This window comes from Lissotriton vulgaris, chromosome 9 (genome assembly GCF_964263255.1).
Source record: "Lissotriton vulgaris chromosome 9, aLisVul1.2, whole genome shotgun sequence".
Lineage (NCBI taxonomy): Eukaryota > Metazoa > Chordata > Amphibia > Caudata > Salamandridae > Lissotriton > Lissotriton vulgaris.
The window spans coordinates 1,103,733,855-1,103,748,435 of record NC_141697.1 but is presented as its reverse complement, the minus strand read 5'-3'; the positions used below and the strand labels follow the sequence as shown (position 1 = coordinate 1,103,748,435).

Genomic DNA, 14,581 nt, shown 5'->3' with positions numbered 1-14,581 from the left:
CACGCTTGTGGCAGAAGGGGACCAAGATATGACCAGCACGCTTGTGGCAGACGGGGACCAAGATATGACCAGCACGCTTGTGACAGAAGGGGACCAAGATATGACCAGCACACTTGTGGCAGTAGGGGACCAAGATATGACCAGCACACTTGTGACAGTAGGGGACCAAGATATGACCAGCACACTTGTGGCAGTAGTGGACCAAGATATGACCAGCACACTTGTGGCAGTAGGGGACCAAGATTATGACCAGCACGCTTGTGGCAGTAGGGGAGCGCCCACGCAAAGGGGCCACCCAATATGCATAGCTCTCTCTCATGGACCAACCATATGCCTTGGCGAGCCTGCACTCACGATAGAGGGCTCGGGGCCTTCCCACCAACAAAGGCAGGGATGCTGTTAAGGTCCATGTCTGTTACATAGTATAGCAGCCACTCCATCAATCACCTCTGAAACAAGGGGACAGTTTAGTTTTGAGTGACACTTACCAAGCATATTTGATTTGTTTTGTATTGCTTTGTGTTCTCCAATCACTTCAAATTCTCGTGTATGATGGAGTATCGAATAGTTTCTTACCTGTCGGTGTAGTTTTGCAGCCTGAAGAGCTTTCTGGATTCACTATGCTGTGCATTATTCCGCGATCTGGTGGTTGGGTCCGGATTCATAGTCTTTTTTTCTCTTTTTTTTTTTTTGTAGCCCAGGTGGGCGTCGACGTCCCACCATTTGGTGCACCTTCGTGACGTCGGCACGCTTCCTGCGGAAGCTCCCACCCTTGAGCGCCATCTTCGGATTCTTTTTTTTTTTTCTCTGTCTCTGTGGTGAATCCATGGCTATGTGTATTAAACTTTCCTTCAACGTAAACTTCTTCACGTATATTGTCTTGTTAAACGTTCCTATCTTACTCTATGTCCTTCCACCTTCTCCAGCCTCATCTTTCTGGCGGAGGTGGGTGGGTTCGCTAGTGAATCCAGAAAGATCTTCAAGCTGCAAAACTACACCGACAGGTAAGAAACTATTCGTTTTGCAGCGTGAATCTTTCTGGATTCACTATGCTGTGCATAGATTTCGTAGCAGTTTTGTCACTCATGTGGCGGCTGGGTGGAAGATGAGCGTTGGTTGTTAAAGATATGTTGAAGCACTCTTTGGCCCACTTGTGCTTCCTTGTTAATCTGCACATCTACGCAATAGTGTTTAGTGAAAGTGTGCACTGAAGCCCATGTTGCCGCCAGGCATATGTCTTGGATGGGCGTGTTTGCCAGGAAGGCGATCGTTGCCCCTTTCTTTCTGGTTGAGTGGGCTCGTGGCCCCTCAGTGAGCTCTTCACCAGCTTGCTTGTGGCAGAGTTGTATTGTCTTGGCAATCCATCTTGCTATGGTGTTCTTAGTCACTGGTCTACCCAGGAAACTCCTTGCGAAGGACACTAAGAATTGTTTCGTCTTCCTGTGTTCTTTCGTCATTTCTATATAGTGCATTACTGCCCGCCTTGCGTCCAGAGTGTGGAGCGCCCTCTCCGCGCTTGACATGGGCTTCTGGAAGAAGCTAGGTATCTGGATACTCTGGTTCATGTGGAATTTAGACACTACCTTGGGCATGAAATGCGGGTCTGTCCTCATCACGACCCTGTCACTGTGTATTTGTATGTACGGTTCTTGCAGCGTCAAAGCTTGTAGCTCGCTTACTCTGCGTAGCGATGTTATTGCTACTAGAAAGGCTGTCTTCATTGTCAGCATTTGTAGTGACGCTTTATGGATGGGTTCAAACGGTGGCTTCATGAGTTCTGTCAGTACCACGTTTAAGTTTCATGCCGGCGGCGGCATCCTCTTGGGTGGCGCTATTCTCTTCGCTCCTTCCAAGAACCTTTTAACTACTCTGGAAGTGAAGAAACTTCTCCCTGTTTCTCCTCTTGTGTATGCCACAATCGCCGCCAGGTGAACCCTCAGCGAGGACGAGCTTAGTTTAGCTTTGATCAGGTGCGTGAAGTATCTAAGTACTGTAGACTCTCTCGTCAGTTTTCTCTGCAAGTTCTTCCTATGGCACCACTGCGTGAACCTCTTCCATTTTTCCCCACAGCACTTCCGCGTGCTGGGTCTCCTTGCTTCTCTCAGCACCCAAAGTGTGCTCTCTAGTAGTTTTAGATGTGCGAACTCTAAGTCCTCAGGAGCCACGCTGACAGGCTGAGGCTTTCTGGTTCTGGGTGTAGAACTTGTCCCCCTTCCATGGAGAGAAGGTCTCTTCTTTTTGGGAACTTGTGTGCTCTGCCCTGTGACATCTCCATAATCTGAGAGTACCATGTCTGCCTCGCCCATTGGGGAGCCACCAGGATGAGAGTCATGTTGCTCGACCTGCACTTGTTCAGGACTCTGGGGATCAGTGGCGTCGGTGGAAAAGCGTAGGCAAATTTCTTTGACCAGCTTATCCATAGGGCATTCCCATGGGACATCGGTTCCTGTTCCCTCAATGCAAAGTGTTGGCATTTTCATTCTGGCGTGTTGCAAACAGGTCTATTGTTGGTGTGCCCCACCTCCTGAACAGTTTGTTTGTCTCCTGGCTGTTCAGCTCCCATTCGTGGGACACCGACGCTTGCCTGCTGAGCCAATCCGCCTCCACATTGTCCTTCCCTGGCAGGTGTATGGCAAGCAGGTCTATCCTGAGTGGGATCGCCCATCTCCATATTTCTTGAGCCAAGCTCGACAGGGGGAATGACCGAGTCCCCCCTTGCTTGTTGATGTAAAACATCGATGTGGTGTTGTCTGTCTGTATCATCACCCTTTTGTTGTAAAGGTGTTTTTGGAAGGCCTTGAGGGCCAGCAACACCGTTTTCAGTTCCAGGTAGTTGATGTGCTTGACTGCATCTCCTGGGTTCCACAGACCCCTCACTCTGAGCCTGTCCATGTGTGCACCCCATCCTTTCTGGGATGCGTCTGTGGTGATGGTCACAGTTGGGTCCGGTGGCGTTAGAGGTTTCCCCATCGTTATATTCTCCTTCGTCCACCATTTCATCTCCTCCTGCACATTGTGCGTAACAACCACTAGATCTTCCCAACTCCCTTCTGCTTGTGACCATTGCTGTTGCAGCCACTCCTGTAGTGGTCTCATCTTTAGACGAACATTGGGGACCAGGTGGATGCATGACGCCATTATCCCCAAGATCTTGCTCACCGTCCTCACTGTCAGAACTTGCCCCCTCTGGTAGTGACGTTTCTCCCTCAGCAGGCTGAGTGTTCTCTTCTCGCTGGGTGTTACTCTGCATTCGACTGTGTTGATCAGGGCTCCCAGGAAGATTTTCACTTGTTCTGGGTCCATGGAGCACTTTCTCCAGTGGATGGAGAAGCCCAGGTTCGTGAGCGTTCTTGTGACCTGTTCTGCGTGAACTTTGCACCTCGTGTAAGAGCTTGCTTTCACGAGCCAGTCGTCCAGGTAGGGGTACACATGTATACCCTTCCTTCGTAGGTGTGCGGCCACCGCCGCGAGGCATTTGGTAAAGACCCTTGGCGCTGACTTGAGTCCGAAAGCCAGGGTTGTGAACTGGTAGTGGTCTTCGTTCACCTTGAATCTTAACATGTGTTTGTGTTTCCTGTTCATGGGGATGTGCAGGTATGCGTCTTTTAGGTCTATGGTGGACAAGTAGTCCCCGGGACTTATTTGTGGGATGACCTCTTGCAGGGAAGTCATCTTGAACTTTTGAGTTTTTACGTAGGTGTTCAGGAACCGTAGGTCCAGGATGGGTCTTAGGCTTTCGTCCACCTTTGGTACTAGGAAGTAGTTTGAGTACACCCCCTTGTTCCGTTCTCTGTGCTGGACTGGTTCCATGGCCTCTTTGAGGAGCAGTTCTTGAGCTTCCTCTTGGAGCAACTGCAGTTCTTTGCCCTTGTGACCCCTTCTCTTTGGCTTTCTGCTTGGTGGATATCTTTCCAACTCTATGCAGTATCCGTGCTGTATAATGTTTAGTATCCACTAGTCTGTGGTTATTTTTCTCCACTCGTGTAGAAAAAAAATCTCAACCTTCCCCCTACTGGTGTTGTGTGTTCTCTTGAGCCGTGTCCGTGTGAGCCTCTCCTTAGCTGTTGGTGCTCTCCCCCCGGAGGGTTTGGGTGGGTGAGCGCCTCCTTCCTCATGGAGTCACTTTTAGGGGGGGGTTGATCACCACCTCTCCGTCTCTGGCCCCGTCCGTTTCCTCTCCCTCGAAAGGACTGGCCCCTATTCTGGGAGTTCCAATTCTACCTCTGTTGACCCTGGTGCCATTGGTTGTCACTCTGTTGACCATGGTGGTGCGACTGTTGCGAATGTGATTGCTGGTTTCCACCTCTACCATTTGGTCTCCTTGTGGGGGTGCCTCTCCGCATCCCCCTGAATTGTAGGGCTCCCATCGATTTGGCTGTCTCATTGTCTTTCTTCAGCTGTGCCAGTTTGTCATCAACTGATGCTCCGAACAGCGTCTCCCCGTTGAAGGGGGTGTTCAGGATGTTGCTCTGCACTTCTGCCTTGAAGCCTGATATTCTGAGCCAGGCTTGCCTTCTCTCAGTGATACCTATGGCCATCAGCCTGCTTGATGTTTCTGCCCCATCTAGGGCTGTCTTCAGGCATGCGTTCGCCATGTCCTTTCCCCCTCCACGAGGTGGGCTGCCCTCTGCCTGTACTCCTCAGGCATGTGTTTCAGCAACTGGCTCATCTCATCCCAGTGCTGATATTGGTGTCTATTCAGTAGTGCATTGGAGTTCGCCATCCTCCAATGCATAGCAGCATTTCTTTCTATTTTTCTCCCAGTGAGGTCCATCCTCCTGCTTTCCTTATCAGGTGGTGGCCCAGATGTGGTTGGCACGTTGGCCCTTCTCCTGGCCGTTGCCGCGATTATAGAGTCAGCTGCCACGGTGCCCTGGATATAAGGGGGGTCCTCGGAGGAGAACTTGTATTTCTTCTCCGTCCTCGGGGTCACTGACCTGGATGTAGCCGGTTCCTTGAAGGCTTCAGTCCCTTGGGCCGTGACGCTCTTCAGCATGGGCAGGAAACTGCTTTTCGTCTGCGAGGGGAGCAAAGTTTTTAGCAGGAAGTCTGCCTTAGTCTGTTCCTCCTCCAACTTCACATTATAGACTGCTGCAGCCTTCTTGACGACCTCATAGTAAGCCCCGATGTCGTCTGGCGGCGAAGGCCTCGAAGGGTATGTCTCCGCAGGTTCCTCGGGGTTATCGGCCTCGAGATCCTGCCATTCTTCCTCTAGCGATGCCGAGGATTCTGAGTAGTAGCTCTCGCGAAGGTAATCTCCTTCCGAGCGGTAGAAGTCCTCCTCTTCTCCCTCATCTGTGGGGTTTGGAGTTTTCGGCGGCTCCTCAGCCTCGAAATCCTCCTGCACCTCTACCTCTACGGCGGTCGCAGCGGTCTTCGAGGGAATCGAGTAGGTCTTCGAGGGAATCAAGTAGTTCTTCATTTTTACGTCGAAGTCTCTCTTCCTCTGGAGCATACTCTCCATTTCGGCCTCGAGCCTTCTTCTCTATTTCTCCATCTCTGCCGCTTGCTCGGCGTAGAGCTTTTCGGCTGGTCTCTTCGACGGTACCTTCGATGTCGAGGCCATTCTGAGCGTCTTCTCGCTCGAGGGTCCCTTCTCGAGGGTCTGCTTCGACGACCTTTGCTTTTCGCTGGTCTTTGCCATCTGGGAGTCCTTTTCGAAGGATCCGCTGGGCCTTTCGGAGGATGCAGCTTCGGACGTCGAAACTTTCGTCGCCGGCGCTCCTTTCGAGGACTTAGCCTCTGTTTTTCGGGGTTCTCCGTCAGGCTTTCTAGGCCCTGTCTGGGTTTTCGGGGTCGTAGACTCTCCTACCTTTTTTGAAGGTCTCACATCGGTCTCAGCGACCGTGAAGTCATCTGGTCCCTCGGCGATGTTCTCCTCTTCGTCGAAGGAGGCACCCAGCTGGTAGAGGGTCGGCGTGGTCCCTTTCCCTTGCATTGTGTGGTGGGCCAGCCTCTGTCTCTCTCGAACTCTCAAAGTCTTCGGCGTGAAGATTGAACAGGCGTTGCAATCCTCGCTGGAGTGGTTGATCGGCAGGCAGAGGTTGCAGACCGAATGCTGGTCCTTCTGCGCGTACTTGTGGTGGCAATTACGGCAGAACTTGAATGGAGTGTTGTCCATGTGCTCGCTCAGGGGGCCCCCTGCGCGCGCTTTCTCCTTGGCCGTCGAATATCACAAGGTTTTCTCCTCTTTCTTCGTTCTGGCTCTAGGAGGTCTTCTTCTCCGACTTCCCTTGGTCCTTTTTCCTCAAAAACTTGGTGTATTTCCTTCTTTTCTCCTGAAACTTCTCCGGAGCTTCATGCGACGATCCAGACCCAACGGCGGAAAAAAGAATCTGAAGATGGCGCCCAAGGGTGGGAGCTTCCGCAGGAAGCGTGCCGACGTCACGAAGGTGCACCAAATGGTGGGACGTCGAGGCCCACCTGGGCTACAAAAAAAAAAAAAAAGAAAAAAAAAGACTACGAATCCGGACCCAACCACCAGATCGAGGAATAATGCACAGCATAGTGAATCCAGAAAGATTCACGCTGCAAAAATACAATATATGTAATTATATGAATACCTATTTCTTCTACCTGTGACCCGAGTTGCAACATGAGGGCCAAGCAGACCTTCAACTGAGAAAAGCATGGTGTATATTAGGCTTGCGGAGAGTTACCCACCGCTCACCCAACACACAAAAGAACACTATACAATACACCAAAGCAATAATTAAAAACATAACACTTGTGCTACACTGAAAAAATAAGGCCAGAAAGCAACCTCAGCATTTTGTATGAAACTGGTAATCTCGGTAGCCTGTTGACTGTTCTAAGCACACGGACGTTCGTGTTTGAGCAAGTTACCCAGTAAATGGAGACCACAAATTTCCAGTCTCCTGCCAACCAGTCAGAACAGGCGGTATTCTATTGGTACAAGCTCACTGAACCAGCGCGGTCTGAGGGAGAACTGTAATGACACAACTGCTGCAAATCAGTAAGTTATGGAACCTGGACCGGCTTTAGAGCTGGTATTGCAGTCCAACTATGTGAAATAATTGCTCGGCTGAAACATCCTGTTCAGGGTTTACAGGACCAAGATGCACAGGTTATAGGAGCACAGCCATGATGCAACTATCTTTTTGAACCAAGTAGATCTTTCAATCAAATAGGACACCACATTTTCACATTCCATAACGTCCACAAGAGATGGAAACAAATTTCTTCGGATTGGCTTGAGATTCTGGAAAAATATGAGGTTAGATGTTTCCAAAGGTCACTGTCTCACCACCAGTGAAGCAGATTTCACATCGGCCTGATCCACGTGTTGAGCGGTCAGCGGAATGCATAATTTGTGATCACATGAGCTTGAAGATGAACACATCAGTGCTCAGCAGCTAGCTAATTTTCCGTGAATTAAGCTTCACCTCCCTTATGCTAGAGTTGAAGATCCAACACAAACTATTCTGCTTTTGCAGGCCACAGATTTTAGGTCATTAAAATACATAATTCTGGTTCATCTCATCAATACTTGGACAAATCAGAAAAACGGTCATCAGAGGAGAAAAGCTCCTGGCCCAGCATCAATATGCATTCTTGTATGTATAATCCCATTGTCTGTCACTACAGGCGCAAAAACCCAATGGTCAACAAGCCAAGAGATATTATTCCTTTAACTACTCCAGCAACAAGAGGCCTGCCACACCCTCACAAGCCTTGAATGGAGAGTAGGAGATGGGTCCATATCTGAAATTCTTAATACCTTACTCTGGTTTTTGGAGCAATTTTAAAGCTTGCCATTTTAACCATGATGGAGTGATTCAGAAACTTTTTTTCCTTTAATAATAAACATTTCAAGTGAAATTATCAAATTTAACATCCAGCATAATGTGAGATCCGTCTGCAAGGAGAAAGCTTCTGGTGCCCTCAACAGCTACACCTGAAATTTAAAATTCTTTATAGTTGAAGGTATAATTCAGAACCAAGCCTAATGATGGAACACTCCCTGCATTTGACAGCCTTTCTGATATTTCAATAAATGCAAACAAAATTAAGTTAATGTAGTACTGAAGCCCTATAAAAAGTTTATATTTTTTACTACAAAAGCAGCTGTTTGAAAAAAAGACAAGAATATTTAGATTCAACCGTTTCCCTCAGGTGGTCAGCACCCTACAGAAAATACAAGGGAAGAGATCAAGTGATGTCAGCATCTAAGATGCTCAAAAGTGAATGTAGATGTTACATTAAATCCTTTTATATCGGCAAATGTAATTCATTATCTTTTTGCACCATCAAAGCTCGAACATTGCTAAGTTCTGAGTGTCAATATTTGGGAGATGTTGCACCATACAAGTATAGGTGATCTCTAAAATGTGCACCTAGTCATGTCTAAACTCTGCTGATTCGGTGCAATGTTAACACATTAAGCAAGCCCACCTAACCCTATTAATACATTTCAACCTTACAATGAGTTTAAAACTCAATTTCATATTTATCATAATGTGAACCTGAGTAAGGACCCTTTGGATCTGCAAGATCTTATTCTTCGTAGTAGGAATCCAAAATAAACAGTCAGAGAACGAATCAATTTTGCTGTAAAATAACACCCGATTAGACACATAATAATGCACTTCCCTCACTGTTCTACCACACTACTGAATTGGAGGTAGAATGAGAGATGAGAAAGTACCTCTGTGTATCCTTTTAGAACATATCAATGGAGAGCATAGTCTTTTTCTCAGGAGGCTGCTGCCTTGTATTCATCTAGGTACGGGTAGGGTCTTTGAGCATGCACTTTAACCACTTGTTGCAGTGGATCAATGCTGCAGTCGACTGGGGACCAAGGGAGGATTACAAGAGTGGAAGCCATGCAGAACACCATGAGGCCTTTTGATTTCCATGCACTGCTTCTGTTCGATTGGTATACAGACCGCCTCCACATGAAGTTTCAAATCCCCTGGAGTCAAAGCAAATTAAGTCTGGTAAGGAGTATGATGAGTGATCAAACAAACCTGAGGTCTACTTGTTTTTAGGAATAGTCATTGTAACCAGGAAAGTGGCGTGGCACACAGTGAACTAGAAAGTCAGCAAGCCATCCCTGTGCCCTCCTGCTGGGCGAGCTTTTTCATACCCTATCTGAAAATAGGCATAAAATGGTTCACTGGGCTAAGAAACATTACTTTGATGTGGTTAGTACAGGATGCTGAAAATAAGAATATTGAAGTTGGGAAAGGTTTTGTAAAAGTCTGAAAGAAAGTGTGGCTGATGGGGTTAAGAGGAAAGAAGACTGCGACAGATCAACCTGGTGAGACAAACCGAGTAGAAACAGCCTGGAGGATGAGTAATAGTACAAAGTCTGCATTTTCTAAGGACCAATCCTACATGGCAGCATGGGTTAGCTGGTTATAGAGAGGATTTCGATACAAATTGCCTCAAAGGAGCCAGGTGTACAGAAAAGACTGAATGATTCTTGCCAATTACAAAGTATAAAACAAGTACAAAAGGCAGAACTCAGTTTATGAAGTGAGCTGGCAGAGCCTTGAAATGAAGTAACTGCTAAACCTCAAAATAGCAGTACGATATAGTGGCAATATTGCACATCCCATCGCAGAGCGAGAATACAGTCGGACAGGGAACAGCCATGCACAAGCATAATTTGAACAACAGTTCCTTAGCGGAAGCCTTCAAGACCAGCAGTAAGCGAAACAATGCCACTTCTGATGGGCAGAAAAGAGGTTGCTGTAATCACAACACATGCATACCACCTTCCCATCACTTTAAGAGATATGGGGGTGTCAAGTCTCTCTAGAAGAAAGCCATAAGAGCAAAGAATACATAAGGCTTAGTACAAAATATAGAAAAAGGCCATGGATGGAACCAAGCTATTTATTCTCTCCAGTGAACAGTAATTCCACCCCCTTGCAACCTGGGGAGCACCAGTGAGAATAAGATCACAAAGTTATGTGAAATAATGAGAATCAATTGTATGAAATATTCAGATCACCTAGTCTCAAGCAAATTTCGTACAGACCAATCCTTCAATAACATTATCGTCACTTTTCTTATCAGAGACATGCAATGCCCCTCGCCTACCTCGAAATACATTCTTAAAGGTCAAAGATGATGTACTAGAGTAAAAAATTAAGCCATCTAAAAAAAAAAACGTTTTCTGATCACAATCTACAACCTAGCTTCAAACTGATTTTAAGATTTGGGTGCAAGTTTACAGCTCACATATTTTCTCTGCTAATGGCATCTATTCGGGTCTAAAATATTTACAACAAGGGGTGGTGAGGGACAGAGTCTCTGAATTAAGCAGAAAGCTCTCACCCAGTCAAGAGATCAGGGCTAGATCCAACACCGTTTTTTAGCTCACTGCACCATCCCAGTTTCAGAACCTGGCTGTATGCAAATTAGTCTGTTCCTATCCCAGTGCATGATGGGAACAGGGCAAACCAAACTACAAAAGCCAATTCTTACACTGGGAAGGAAACAAGCTCCCGGGGACCGGTTTCTGGCATTACAGCCGTCTTCGGCCCGGTTTGCTTGAATCCTGATGGTGCAATGAGCAAGGGTCTCACATCTGAGAATACCCTTCCACGCTTAGGGTGGACAAAATTATTTACAACAAGGGGTGGTGAGGGACAGAGTCTCTGAATTAAGCAGAAAGCTCTCACCCAGTCAAGAGATCAGGGCTAGATCCAACACCGTTTTTTAGCTCACTGCACCATCCCAGTTTCAGAACCTGGCTGTATGCAAATTAGTCTGTTAAGGAGTATGATGAGTGATCAAACAAACCTGCTCCATCAGGATTCAAGCAAGCCGGGCCGAAGAAGGCTGAAATGCCAGAAACCGGTCCCCGGTAGCTTGTCTCCTTTCTGGTGAAGAATTGGCTTGGTAGTTTAGTCTGCCCTGTTCCCATGATGCACTGGGCCAGGGACAGACTGATTTGCATATAGCCAGGTTCTGAGCTGGGATGGGGCAGTGAGATAAATAACGGTGATGGATCAAGCCCTGATCTTTGGACTGGGTAAGAGTGGTCTGTTTAACTCAGACACTCTGTTCATCACCACCCCCTTTTTGTAAATCGTTTTTGGCCACTATAGGTGTGGCAGGGTATACTCAGACATGAGTCCCTTTCTCACTGCTCCATCAGGATTCAAGCAAGCCGGGCCGAAGAAGGCTGAAATGCCAGAAACCGGTCCGCGGTAGCTTGTCTCCTTTCTGGTGAAGAATTGGCTTGGTAGTTTAGTCTGCCCTGTTCCCATGATGCACTGGGCCAGGGACAGACTGATTTGCATATAGCCAGGTTCTGAGCTGGGATGGGGCAGTGAGATAAATAACGGTGATGGATCAAGCCCTGATCTTTGGACTGGGTAAGAGTGGTCTGTTTAACTCAGACACTCTGTTCATCACCACCCCCTTTTTGTAAATCTATTCGGGTCTAGCATAGATCGCTTTTCCATAAAAACACCTGAAAACAGTAGAAAATAATACAGCAAATAATGGGACCGACCCAACACACATTTTTCAACTAAGCTCTGCAGGAAATGGGTCCATATCTGACACACTCAGGCCATTCCCTGCAGCTCAAAAGTTTTGGCAAGATTTATCTTCAGTTTTCTATAGTGAGTGCTTGACACAGAGGAGTCTGAGTGCTTTAGACGTGTTTGTAAGTAAGTTACTACATAAATAATTTACAGACGCGTTAGCAGCTTGCATCCCATAAAAATACAATTAAAGAGTAGAGTTCAGATTCCATTTACAATGCTGTGGGTTGCAATAGGGAGCCAGCGGAGTGAGACGCACTGGAGTGATATGACGGAAGCACTGGAGTCGTGAGGTCGGTCTTACTGCAGCACTGGGAATTGCCTTACTTGGGACTAGGTTTGTTTTAGGGATTCAAGGAGTAGGGTGCGGACATACTCGAGAGGACTAGAGAATTTACCACATTTTGATTCTGGAATAAAAGGTTATTGTTTCTGAGAAATCTGAGCTGGTGTGGAGCACTCTTTGTTGTTGTATTTATGCGCTCTTGGAGGTTTAGACTAGATTTATTGACTGTGATCCTGAAAGATTTAGTGCATTCAATGATTCTGAGCTTGCGACTTAGCTTTTAAATTAAGCTGGTCCAATACCTCCTGGACCGGTGTCAAATTGTGCGGTCCGGACATAAGGAGGAATTCAGTCTTCCAGGGGGTAAGAGTCAGGTGTTTGAAAAATAGCTAGATTTGTATTCCCTTAAGAGAGTTGATCTAGGAAGGGGATATCTTTTTGAGATAAGGCTTTTAGTTTTAGCTTGGTATCTTCTGCATAAAGATAATAAAAGAGATAAGAGCCTTTAAGCATGATGTCAGTTCCATGTACAGGCTGAAAAGCGTTGAAGATAGTACTGTTCCGTGAGGTACCTCTTAAAATGTGTTAGATATAAGAAATACCCATTTAGTTTAATTAGTTCAGGTAAAAGCAAAACCAGCTTCGTACAGGTCCATTTTTCCCCATTCTTTCCTTGCGTGTTTAACCCCTTCACTGCGGCGGCTATTCCACCGCAGTGCTAAGGGGGAGGGGGGCGGCGCGACGCTCCCGTGCTCGTGACGGAACCGCTCCGTCACGAGCCTCGGGTGGGCTGTGCTTGTGACGGAACGGTTCGGTCACGGCCCCGCCCGCCTAATAGAACGGGCCGCGCAGGCGCGGTGAGCGGGCCGTGACGGAACCGTTCCGTCACCAGCACAGCCCACTCGAGGCTCATGACGGAACGGTTCCGTCACGAGCACACAAGGGGTTAATAGGATGATATGGTTGACCATTTCAAACACTGCAGATAAGTCAAATAGTCTGAAGAGGCAAGAGTCTCTATTATCCAGGAGGTGAGTGAAGTTCACAATCTGTGAAATGCCTGCCCCTGTGCTGCAATCACCTGCGAATTCTGAATGAAAATAGTGAGTTGTGGTCGATATATTATTTGAGTTGCAATGAGATGTAGCTTTCAAGAATCTACTCTAGGAATGAGAAGGTCGCTACTGGTCTGAGATGGTTTAGGTATTTTAAGACTCCCTTCTTTTTTTCTTTTAAGAATAGCGTAACCGGTCCTATTTGCGGACAGTTCAGAACGTCACCTTCAGTCAGCACAAAAATGGTCAGCTGAGACAAGTACAGTGAAAGATTACTGCAAATCTCCTTACGGTCAAGGGGATAGAGTCTGAAATGTGCAGCTGGTCGCGTATATGTTATTTTCACGACCGAGCTCTCACTGCTTCTCAGAACTCGCTTTTGGAAGTATTTGTCTTCAAGGAAAGAATGAGGGTTTGACTTTCTACTGATTTTTTGGGCAGTGAAAGTTCTGTCTTTATCGTCTCAGCAAAGAAAACAGATTATCTCCTCTCACCTTTCTTCCAAGGTGTTATTGACCGTTTTGTTGCTTGATTATATCAAAGAGTTTTCTAGGTTGGTTTCTCGCTTGGCATGATTGAAATTTGGAATAAAAAGGATTGTAGACTCAAAGACATTGTTTTTATAGCTTCCTCTTTCAATGTGAAGTCTGGTGAGATTCATAGTCGAAGGACTTGGTCTCCACAGATCTATGGTGCTTTCTACCACAGCAAAGGTTCTTAATGTACCACTGGGTGGATATTTTGTTTTTTGATTCCAAGTTTCATTCGAGATATTTCCTCCATTATATCGCCCATGGTTTCAATGTAGTGCTAAGGGAGGTTAATTACATGCACAGTTAAGATGCGTGTAAAGGTGGTGGTTCAAATGTATACAGTATAAACAATTTCCACGTGTTTAAAACACAGGTCAACAATCGAAACCAGCTGCAGCACTATTTTCAAAGTCTACAGCTAGCTCTCAGGGCATCCAGTAGCTACCAGTTTCTCCAGCAGAGGAGATGGGTAATGTGTGTTTGTAGCATAGCGTGTGTGTGTGTGTGTACGTGCACACACACACACACACACACACACACAATATCCATTCAATCTATTGTTATAAATTTTACTCTGTGAGAGACTGATAGTCTTCAATATGCGGACAAAATAGTCTGACTTGGTAAGATCCCTACTGGACTACAACGATTAATAACCACCCTTGGTGCATATACCAGTAGGAATGGTCTGGAAATTAACCAACAAAACAAATCACCTGATCTCCCTGCTCCTCTACCCGGCCAAAGTACTTGAGAAAGCAATCAACTAGCAGCTCACTGAATTCCTGGAATAAAATTGCCTACTGGACGCCTCACAATCTGGATTCAGTGCCAACCACAGCACCGAGACTGCACTGATTGCCACAACAGACGGCATCAGAACACTCCCCGAACGCGGAGAAAACGGTGGTACTGATCCTCCTGGACCTCTCTGCAGCGCTCGACACCATCTCCCACAACACCTTCATCAACAGACTCTACAACTTAGGCATACAGCAAGATGCCCTCAAGTGGATCGCCTCCTTCCTGACAGGATGCACACAAAGTATCTGAATGACTCCCTACACCTCCGCACCCAAAGACATCATATGCGGCATACCACAAGGATCAACCCTTGGCCTCACACTGTTCAACATCAATATGCCCCCCACCCCTCGCAGAGGTCATCAGATCCCACAG

At 46.9% G+C, this 14,581-nt stretch overlaps 1 protein-coding gene across 1 annotated transcript in view; it reads right to left on the bottom strand.

Annotated features, from left to right (window-relative positions):
- Positions 1 to 14,581, bottom strand: part of ATXN7 (ataxin 7) — a 344,046-nt gene that overhangs the window by 195,088 nt on the left and 134,377 nt on the right. The gene's annotated exons all lie outside the window — the stretch shown is intronic.